The following is an 11,611-nucleotide window of genomic DNA, read 5'->3' as shown; positions in this document are numbered from 1 at the left end:
AACCAGGTCTCGGTCATCTTATTAGCATAACCCTATCCCATTCCGGCACGTCATCTAGGGGAGTGGCTTGTTTGATTTCGGCCAATTTTGGCGCGGACGCATTGTATACGCCCATAGATTAGATTCAGTGTTAAGGGGTATTTAAGGAGCCCCCGAAGTTCACATACCTTTTGGTTAGCCTCCGAAGAAGGCGCAGATAGTGGCGCTGAAACACGTGTCAGGCAGGCAGGGAGGATATCCGATGACACTGTTCTCCTCAATGATTAGCTAGTAAACTTAGAAAACTAAGCGAGTTATACTAGAAATCTGAAATTTGAGCTAGTTACACTAGAAGCAAGGGGGGAAGGGGCGAAGGGTTATGTGTTGAGAATTCTGTTCATCACAGTTTGCTCTCTCCACGACAGATCTATTTTCCTGGCCCCCTGAGGCTGTGCTCTAGTAACCATATAGTTTTTTCAGATACATTGTATATATCCCGGACAGTGTTCAATTACATGGTACATTGACCTCGTTCTGTTATCCTCTGTTGCTACAGTTCCCTCCCAAGTATGCTATTTTTTTGCTACTTCGTTCACCCCCTCTGATTCCGGTTTTTGGTTTCAATTTGCGGGTGCTAACTGGAGGGTCCTCTGCATTCAATTGCAATTGCATCGAGATATCAGTGTACTTGAGAGATATTATACATGTTGGGGGGACTACTAAGTATCCTTCAGGTGATTATTTTAGGATACTTTGCCCCATCCAACATGTTCTCTTGATTATATCCTCCCATTTTTTCATTTTTTATTACTTTTCGTTTTTTGCAATCCCATTGTAGGCATATTATATATATTTTTTATACAGCATTCATTAAAGGTTATGTTTTATCCTCTGTATATATGCATGGATATTCACTAGGGGGCGCCCTATTTTTTCTGACCCACCAGGTCTGCTTTTCTATTCCATTGCTTCCTGCTGCTCATGGGACCTTGCCTGATAGTAATAAGGCAACCTGTGTGTACTCTCTGCTTACCTCTGCTGTGGGCTATCACTCCTCTCCTTCCCCTGATTGGTGGCCAAGAAAAGCACCTAAATGCTGGTGGACCCTGTTCATTACACCTGCAGTAGTTCCACCCCTGAGGGGAGCTGACACTTCTGTAGAATTTACACAATCAAACAAAATATTGAAAACATTTTGTTCAAGAAATGCACAATTTTCTATTAAATGTACACGTTCTGTTCGGAATGTATCCAGCCAGGTAATATGAAAAATAGAGACGTTTTGAAGAAGATTCAAGATACAAGAATCATTGTACATAGGAAAGTAGGCACTTTGGTACCTCACAGTTTCCCCAGCGTCTACTCCACTGTTCAAAACACTCTGCACAATTTTTGGTTGGAAATGCCTTCACCTGCCTTGTTGTATTACCTGAATCTCATCACCAATATTTAATCTCTTCCCTTTCAAAGGTGATTTTAGATTTGGGAAAAGCCAGAAGTCATAGGGCACCAAATCTTACAACAGATTCTCGACCATCTTTGAAGCTTTTATTTGCACTGCACTCATTGCATCGTCCCCCAAACCTTCTGAATCATCTCAGAGTTTCCATGGAGGAAAGTTAAAGCTTAATGCAAAATTGTATGCAGATTCGTTGCATACATATATGGATAAAGTAAACATTATAAAAAAAATTGATTAGAGGTGGTTGCCCTATAAGAATTTCTCGAAGATATATCTGGCGGTTTCAGAACCTTGCAGATTAATTTGCCAACTTCATATACCACCAGGTCCATATGTCTAATATTGAACTCTCTAACCAATTCAATTTTATTACTCCTGTCCACTGACATTTCTGACATATCCAGGTAATTGTCAAGAAATTACTGTGGAAAAGGTTGAGTATGTGATATAGTGGACACAAAAGTTTCAAAAGTGTTCAGATACCACTGCCTGGTCAGAAGCAGGAAGGTTTGAAGCAAACAGACTTTACTGGTTCTTTCCATTGCCTACTATTACTTATTACCTGAGAAAATATTTTACCAGGAAGAATACATTAAGATATTGTTTTTAAAGGACCACTCTAGGCACCCAGACCACTTCAGCTTAATGAGGTGGTCTGGGTGCCAGGTCCCTCTAGGATTAACCCTTTTTTTTATAAACATAGCAGTTTCAGAGGGTTAATCCAGCCTCCAAAACCTGTCTCATTGAAAATCACAGTGAGAGCACGCAAGTGTCCATAGGAAAGCATTGTAAATGCTTTCCTATGCGACCGGCTGAATGCGAGCGCGGCTCCTGCCGCGCATGCGCATTCAGCCGATGACGTCGCAAGGAAGAAGTAGAGGAGGAGGAAAGCTCCCTGCCCGGCGCTGGAGAAAGAGGTACGTTTAACCCCTTCCTCCCCCCAGAGCCCGGCGTGAGTGGGTCCCTGAGGGCAGGGCCGGTGCAAGGATTTTTGGGTACATAGGCAAAGATGTATTTTTCCGCCCCCCCTCCCCCCCCATTCAAAAATAACATCTTCACCTATGTGCCTCTTAACCAGCCCCTCTCCCTGTCCATTATTGGTCCCCTCCCTTCCCTGTCCCTTAGTGTTCTTCTGACAGTCACACACACTCAATGACAAACACAGAGACTCACTGATCTGACACACACACTGATTGACACTCATTGACAGACACACTGATAGTCACACACAGACTCAATGACAAAGATACTCTCACTGATTTGACAGACACACACATACACTGACACACTCATACACTCACATGCAACACTCATACAATCACTCACAGACACACATACACTCACTCACGCACACACTCACAGTCACTCACAGACACACATACACTCACTAACGCACACACTCACAGTCACTCACAGACACACATACACTCACTCACACACACACTCACACACAGTCACACAGACACACATACACTCACTCATGCACACACTCACACACACACAGACACTCACTCACACAGACACTCACTCACTCACAGACACATACACACTCACAGACACACAGACACTCACTCACACAGACACTTACACACACAGACACTTACACACACAGACACTCACACACACAGACACTCACACAGACACTCACACACACACACTCTCACACAGACACTCTCACACACACAGACAGACACATCACATACATTCACAAATTATTTTAATAAATAAATAATATCCACCCAGCCTCCCTACCTGGAGAGCTGGTGTGGATCATTCCCTGGGGTCCAGTGGGGCTGCTGGGCGGCGTGCGGCAGTGCTGCGATCAGGCGCGGCGAGGGAGCTCTAACCTCTCTGCTCTGCTCCCTCGCGCGCTGTCTGCTGATGCCGCGGGAGCCGGAATATGACGTCATATTCCGGCTCCCGCGGCATCACTAGTGCTGCGATCAGGCGCGGCGAGGGAGCTCTAACCTCTCTGCTCTGCTCCCTCGCGCGCTGTTTGCTGATGCTGCGGGAGCCGGAATATGACATCATATTCCGGCTCCCGCGGCATCACTAGACAGCGCGCGAGGGAGCAGAGCAGAGAGGTTAGAGCTCCCTCGCCGCGCCTGATCGCAGCACTGCCGCACTGCCGCGCCGGGGGCGGAGATGGTGGCCGGCAGGAGGGAGAGCTTCCCTCCTGCCGGTCACCGAAATCTTGCGCCCCCGGAGCCGGTGCGCCCTAAGGCGGCCGCCTGTGCCGCCTTAAGGACGCGCCGGTCCTGCCTGAGGGTGGGGGCACCCTCAGGGCACTCTAGTGCCAGGAAAACTAGTATGTTTTCCTGGCACTAGAGTGGTCCTTTAAGATTGCCCTTGAAATAAATAAAAAAAATCAAGAAGGTTACACATACAGAACAAATGTGTACAAAACCAATGAAGCATTAAAGGGACATTCCAAGACCTATACTCATGTACTGACTAGAGTGCAAGGAGTCGGTGGTTGAGGTCCCAGGGGTCTTCCAGGAATCCAAAGTACACTAACTGCCTCCATCTTGATAATGAAGTTTCACTTCCTCATTATCTGTCCAAAATATAGGGGTTAGCAACTTAGTGTCAGGATCGGGACAGGGATCCAACACGCAGAGTACAAACAGTAGCCAGATACGTATACCGGACCTTAGAATGGCCGGACTAACGTAAGTAGTACAGTATAGAATGGTCAAAGACAAGCCGAGGTCGAGGGTAACAGAAGACAGGTAAGCGAGAGACAAGCCGAATCAAGGGTAACAGAGATAAGCAGAGTAAGGAAAACAAGCCGGGTCAAAACCAAAAGGGATAATAGAATACACAAGCACTGAGTGACTAGAACAAGCTAGAACCACGACAGGGCAATGAGCTAATGAAAGAAGCTCTGTTAAATACCCTGTTCAGAGCAGTAACCACGCCTCCGAGGCGTCCTGATTGGTCCTGCAGCAATTGAGTGACAGGTCGTTCCGGAGGAGTGTCCTGATGACAACTTCCTGCCTAGATGCTGTAAAAGGCAGTCACTCCCTCGCGGCCGGCCTTGCATGACCGGATAGACCGTGGGAAAGGGAGCCATCAGGCCGTCTGGATGGAGGAACAGCTAAGTCTCTACCTCTTTCGGAGGTAGAGACCGCAGGTACCCTGACAGTACCCCCCCTCTCAGATACGCCCACCGGGCGGAATACACCAGGGCGAGAAGGGAATCGAGAGTGAAACGCCCTGCGGAGACGGGGAGCATGCACCTCCTCCTGAGGTACCCAACTTCTCTCCTCAGGACCATAACCCTTCCAATCGACCAGATATTGCAGTTTCCCCCGGGAGATTCGAGAATCAACGATGGAATTGACCTCATACTCCTCCTGACCCTCCACCTGAACTGAGCGGGGAGGGGCGATCGTGGAGGAGAACCTGTTACATATTAATGGTTTTAGCAAGGAAACATGAAATGAATTAGGAATGCGTAAGGCATTAGGCAACGCTAAACGATACGCAACTGGGTTAATTTGAGACAGTACCCTGTAAGGTCCAATATATCGAGGAGCAAACTTCATGGACGGCACTTTTAACCGAATGTTTCTAGTACTTAACCATACTCTATCGCCTGGAACAAACACCGGTGCTGCCCTTCTACGTTTGTCAGCGTGTTTTTTAACCAGCGTAGAATTGTGCAAAAGAATTTGTCGAGTTTGATCCCACAACTCTCTTAAATTGGCAACATGAACATCCACCGACGGTATCCCTTGAGAAGAAGACTCCGAAGGAAGGATGGAAGGATGAAAGCCATAATTCAAGAAAAAAGGGCTAGAATGCGTAGAATCACAAATGAGATTGTTATGTGCAAACTCCGCCCAAGGAATCAAACCGACCCAATCGTCCTGGTGTTCTGAAACGAAACAACGTAAATATTGTTCAACTTTTTGGTTAGTGCGTTCAGCAGCTCCATTGGACTGAGGATGATAGGCAGAGGAGAAATTCAATTTGATGCCTAGTTGGGAGCAGAATGATCTCCAAAAACGGGAAACAAATTGGGAGCCTCTGTCAGAGACAATTTGGGAAGGTATCCCATGCAAACGGAAAATCTCCCTGGCGAATATCTCCGCTAATTCGGGCGAAGATGGGAGTTTAGGTAAGGGAATGAAGTGAGCCATTTTAGTAAATCTGTCTACCACAGTGAGGATGACAGTCTGCTTTTTAGAGATAGGCAAATCAACAATGAAGTCCATTGCCAGGCAGGACCAAGGCTTTTCAGGAACCTCTAAAGGGTGCAGAAATCCGCATGGAAGCGAATGGGGTAGCTTGGTCTTGGTACAAACTTCACATGCCCCGATGAATTCTTTAATATCCTTGCGTAAGTCAGGCCACCAAAAATCTTTAGAGACCAGCGCATAAGTCTTGCGGATGCCAGGATGCCCAGCCACCTTGCTGTTATGGAGACAGCGTAGCACCTCCAGTTGGAGAGCGGCAGGAACGAAGTGTCGATCCCCAGGAGTCTGTTTGGGTGCCAAATGCTGAAACTTCATGATCTCAGAAAGCAAAGGAGAGTGAATCCTGAGATTCGTGTTCGCGATGATATTCCCCTTAGGAACTATGGAGGACAGAAGTGGTTCAGTTATAGTGGATGGTTCATATTGACGAGACAAAGCATCGGCTTTAGAGTTCTTAGAACCAGGTCTATACGTAAGTACATAATTAAAGTGAGTGAGGAACAAAGCCCAGCGAGCCTGCCTGGCGGACAAGCGCTTAGCCTCCCCAATATAAGACAAGTTCTTATGATCCGTTAGGATAGTAACAGGGTGTAGTGTCCCTTCCAGTAAATGTCTCCACTCCTTTAAAGCCTTAATGACCGCTAACAGTTCCCTCTCCCCGATGTCATATCTGCTCTCAGGCCCAGAAAATTTTTTAGAGAAGAAACCACAAGGGTGTAACGGTTTATCCACCCCTAACCTTTGAGACAGAACAGCCCCAACTCCTGTCTCAGAAGCATCGACCTCGAGCAAGAAAGGCAGAGTCGTATCAGGATGAACTAGAATGGGAGCTGAGGCAAAAAGTTCCTTGAGAGTCTTAAAAGCACCAAGAGCTTCCTCAGACCAGAACTTAGTATCAGCCCCTTGTTTGGTCATATTGGTAATAGGCGCAATGATAGAGGAGTAACCCTTAATGAAGCGCCTATAGTAGTTGGAAAAACCAATAAACCTTTGGATAGCTTTGAGTCCTTTAGGCAAAGGCCAGTCTAAAATAGATTGGAGTTTACCAGGATCCATTTTAAAACCTTCCCCAGAAATCACGTACCCAAGAAAGTCTACCTGAGACTGATCAAAACTGCACTTTTCCAATTTGCAGTATAGACCATGTTGCAGAAGTTTGTGTAACACCTTTCTGACCTGTCTATGGTGAGTCTCAATCTCCTTAGAGTGTATTAGTATGTCGTCCAGGTAAACAATAACACAATCATGCTGAAACTCCCTAAGTACCTCATTAATCAACTCTTGAAATACTGCAGGAGCATTGCATAGTCCAAATGGCATAACAGTGTATTCGTAATGGCCATACCGAGTATTGAATGCCGTCATCCACTCGTGACCTTGCTGGATTCTCACCAAATTGTAAGCCCCTCTGAGATCTAACTTGGTGAAGATTTTGGAGCCCTTAAGACGATCAAATAACTCGGTAATCAGTGGGATAGGATAGGCATTTCTGACAGTTATTTTATTCAAGCCTCGGTAATCGATACAAGGTCTCAGCGTGCCATCCTTCTTCTTAATGAAAAAGAACCCCGCCCCGGCCGGAGAAGAAGACCTCCTGATGAATCCCTTTTCTAAATTCTCCTGAATATACTCCTCTAGAACCAAGTTTTCCTGAACAGACAAAGGATATACATGGCCCCTCGGAGGCATAGTCCCGGGTAGAAGCTTAATTTTACAGTCAAATGACCTGTGTGGCGGCAAAGAATCGGCATTCTTCTTGTCAAACACTGCCCTTAAGTCTAGGTAAAGGTCTGGTATTTGTCTTTCTGTGGACTGAGTAGGATTCTCCTGTATGTTAATATTAGCTAATGGAGAAACCTTGCACAAACACCGATCCTGGCAGCCCTGGCCCCACGAGAGTATCTCCCCTAACTCCCAATCAATAATAGGGTTATGTTCTTTCAACCAGGGGTACCCCAGAACTATGGGAACGGAAGGAGACGAAATGAGCTTAAGAGATAAATTCTCCACGTGTAGGATACCAACATTTAACTCAATGGGTATGGTCTCACGAAAGATAACAGGGTCTAGTAGTGGTCTACCATCTATGGCCTCAACGGCCAAGGGTGTCTCCCTTAGCTGGGATGGGAAATTGTTTTTACTAGCAAAGGCTTGGTCGATAAAATTCTCAGCAGCACCGGAATCTATCAAAGCCATAGCCCTTACTACTTCCCTCCCGCAAGTTAAGGAAACTGGTAGCAGAAGCCTGTGATCTTTATAATTAGGAGTAGAGGACAAAATAGAAACACCCAAGGCCTGTCCTCTAGAGAGACTTAGGTGCGAGCGTTTCCCGGGCGGTTAGAACAGTTCGAGAGTAAATGACCCTTAGCTCCACAATACATACACAAACCCTCTCTTCTCCTGTACTGTCTTTCCTCCTCAGAGAGGCGGGTATACCCTATCTGCATAGGTTTAGGCAGCAAAGATACCGTGGAGTCAGGACTTGGAAAAGCGGGGGCTAACCTAAAAGAAGGTCTCCGGTTCCTCTCTCGAGTGTTCTGTCTCTCTCTTAAACGTTCATCTATACGAGAGATGAACGAAATTAAATCCTCTAAATTCTCAGGGAGTTCTCTGGTAGCAACCTCATCAAGGATTACTTCAGATAAGCCATTCAAAAATACATCCATATACGCCTGCTCATTCCACTTGACCTCTGACGCCAGAGACCTGAACTCTAGTGCATAATCCACCAGTGTTCGGTTCTCCTGTCTCAGACGCAACAGTAATCTGGCTGCATTAACCTTTCTACCTGGAGGGTCAAATGTTCTTCTAAAAGCAGCTACAAAGGCGTTATAGTTATAAACTAATGGGTTATCGTTCTCCCATAATGGGTTGGCCCATCTCAGAGCTTTCTCAATAAGTAGGGTGATAATAAATCCTACCTTTGCCCTATCTGTAGGATAAGAGCGAGGTTGCAATTCAAAATGGATACTAATTTGGTTTAAGAAACCACGACACTTCTCAGGAACCCCACCATAGCGTACTGGGGGGGTAATGCGAGAAGAAGCACCCACTGTGGCTACCTCTAGACCTGAACCGACGGGAGAAACAGGGGTATTACGTATCTCCTCTGGTGGGTTATTGGCACGAGATAATAGAGCCTGTAGCGCAAGCGCCATCTGATCCATTCTGTGATCCATGGCTTCAAACCTAGGATCAGGAGAGGCAAGCTGACTGTTTGTACTCGCAGGATCCATTGGCCCTGTCGTAATGTCAGGATCGGGACAGGGATCCAACACGCAGAGTACAAACAGTAGCCAGATACGTATACCGGACCTTAGAATGGCCGGACTAACGTAAGTAGTACAGTATAGAATGGTCAAAGACAAGCCGAGGTCGAGGGTAACAGAAGACAGGTAAGCGAGAGACAAGCCGAATCAAGGGTAACAGAGATAAGCAGAGTAAGGAAAACAAGCCGGGTCAAAACCAAAAGGGATAATAGAATACACAAGCACTGAGTGACTAGAACAAGCTAGAACCACGACAGGGCAATGAGCTAATGAAAGAAGCTCTGTTAAATACCCTGTTCAGAGCAGTAACCACGCCTCCGAGGCGTCCTGATTGGTCCTGCAGCAATTGAGTGACAGGTCGTTCCGGAGGAGTGTCCTGATGACAACTTCCTGCCTAGATGCTGTAAAAGGCAGTCACTCCCGGCCTTGCATGACCGGATAGACCGTGGGAAAGGGAGCCATCAGGCCGTCTGGATGGAGGAACAGCTAAGTCTCTACCTCTTTCGGAGGTAGAGACCGCAGGTACCCTGACACTTAGCAGGATTTGGCTGCTTTGAACTGACGCTTATCTCAGCAACAGTGTCAAATTGACTAAGCATCCCTTGACAAAGGAAGCTAATAGGATTTAGGTGCTACCAAGGCCATTAAACAGCATTAAGCTGGAATAGTTATGATACTAGGAGAGTTCTTTACCAATTATTACACCTCTGGTATGTTAGTAGATATAAATAGGCAGTACTTTTCTCAGATTTTGATTTGGTGGAAAAAACGTTTTTCTATTCTGTAAAGGTTATTCCACAGGTGGGAAAGTGAAGCTTTTATTTCCATATTGAGTGAAATGCTAGATGGTGGGAGTGAGACATAACTTCTAAGTGGTGGAGGTAGCTGTAAAGTATAATTCAAGCCCTGGAGGTTTCCAGAGAAGTGGTAATAGAACAGGGAAGAAAGGCAATTTGAACATTAAAATGTAAACACATTTATTTGCGTTACCATATCACAATGATGGGCTATGTGATCACATGTACAGGAGTGTTGAGTTTACAGAGACGGATTGGTGGCGCATTTGCATATACTTCCTCTTTATATTCAATAACTGGTATTAGCATCTAAAAAAAAATATTTACATTATTTTGCAGTGCAGTACACAGAGTAATAATGACATAGATCATATGCGTTATCATGATTTCATAACAAAAAAGAAAGCTAAAACAATAATATATGTCATAATGAGCTGCACATTTATTTATTTTTAGAAATAAACATGAAGAAGATGTACAGGTGGTTTACATGTCAGAATTATAAACACGATAAAACTGGCAAATGAAGGAAGTAAAATAGACACCACTCTTATGGGAATGAGAGCGATATAACCTATATAAAATATATGAGCAACCCTTATGGGCTTGGTCCAGCTAAACTAGTTCGGATCGACAAATTTTGACTAGGCAAAGCTGTTGTTAGTGACAGGGAGTGATCGACAAATATTTATGAACCAAACCTCTGGAGAGAGATTTATAAACCCCCTTAACCTATGGGGAATGGGGAGGATCGGGGGGAATGGACAGTATAGCTGTGAATAACAATTACGCCCACATAAGGCAGAAGCTTTACAATGTAGTATTAAATTGCAGCTGTGCCTCTCAACAGCATCATATTAGCAGTGCCATTTGCAAAAAATAATTTGGCAAAACAAAATTAAAATTATAAATCACAAAACTCAGAGGTCAAACAGAGTAGAAGGTAAGTAAACTGGGCAGGAAAGGTGGACACTTGTGTGGTCAAGTCACAGAGTCCTGTTCCACGCCCGGAACGAATGGGGTATTATTAGCATTTTTCTTACAGTCTATTCCCTTGCCATGGGCTTATTTTCTGAACAGAGTACAGAGTACTTATTTTTGGAATTTAGATGACTCTTCACTAACATGCCAAGATATTTAAAGAAGACAACCAATGCAAATATTAATTTATAGGGGCACTCTTAGCCCATATTTATTACAGTGCATTCTAGTGGTTAGTGGTTATGGTGCTCAGAGTCCCCTCTTACTGTCCCAAGAAAGTCAAGCCATTTTGAACAGTTTGACACTTGCCTGGAGAGAACACAGGACTTTCCAGTATTCTGTGATATTGATAAAGTAGAAGATCCCATTGTGCTTTAGGAATGGCAATTTTCTACAGTCTTGACTGAGCGCCATCTGCAATAGGGTGTGTCCAGGCACACATGACACATGCTTGATATGCCAATAATGTAATGATTTTCAGCTTTTCCATCATACCCACACTATCCCGCATGTAGCACTTTTTTTACCGGCCTCAAATCACATTAAAACATTATCTGTAAATGGTTTGATAAAAAGCTGTACTAGTTACTGTTTGGTCAATACATTGCCCCTGGATCCTAGCAAAGCCACTAGGAAATCCAAACAGCTTTACAAGTCTTTCACAGTTTTAGAGATTCTGGTTTCCTAGCCTTAGGTTATTACAGTCAGTCAGCTGGTATTGAGAACTGGTAGTTGATTTGTAAGAGTACGCTTGGCTGTCAACTGACTTATAACTGAGTTTTAACTGAAATATACCAGCTGATGGTCATGGTTACAAACTGCACACACTAAAATTTGGAGTTAAAGTTTATCCTTGCTACTTTTGCCAAACACAGCTTTCTATTATGGCAACCTGACTTGTGTATATATAAAAAAATA

This window comes from Pelobates fuscus, chromosome 4, assembly GCF_036172605.1.
Source record: "Pelobates fuscus isolate aPelFus1 chromosome 4, aPelFus1.pri, whole genome shotgun sequence".
Lineage (NCBI taxonomy): Eukaryota > Metazoa > Chordata > Amphibia > Anura > Pelobatidae > Pelobates > Pelobates fuscus.
Note: the sequence above shows the minus strand (reverse complement) of the source record.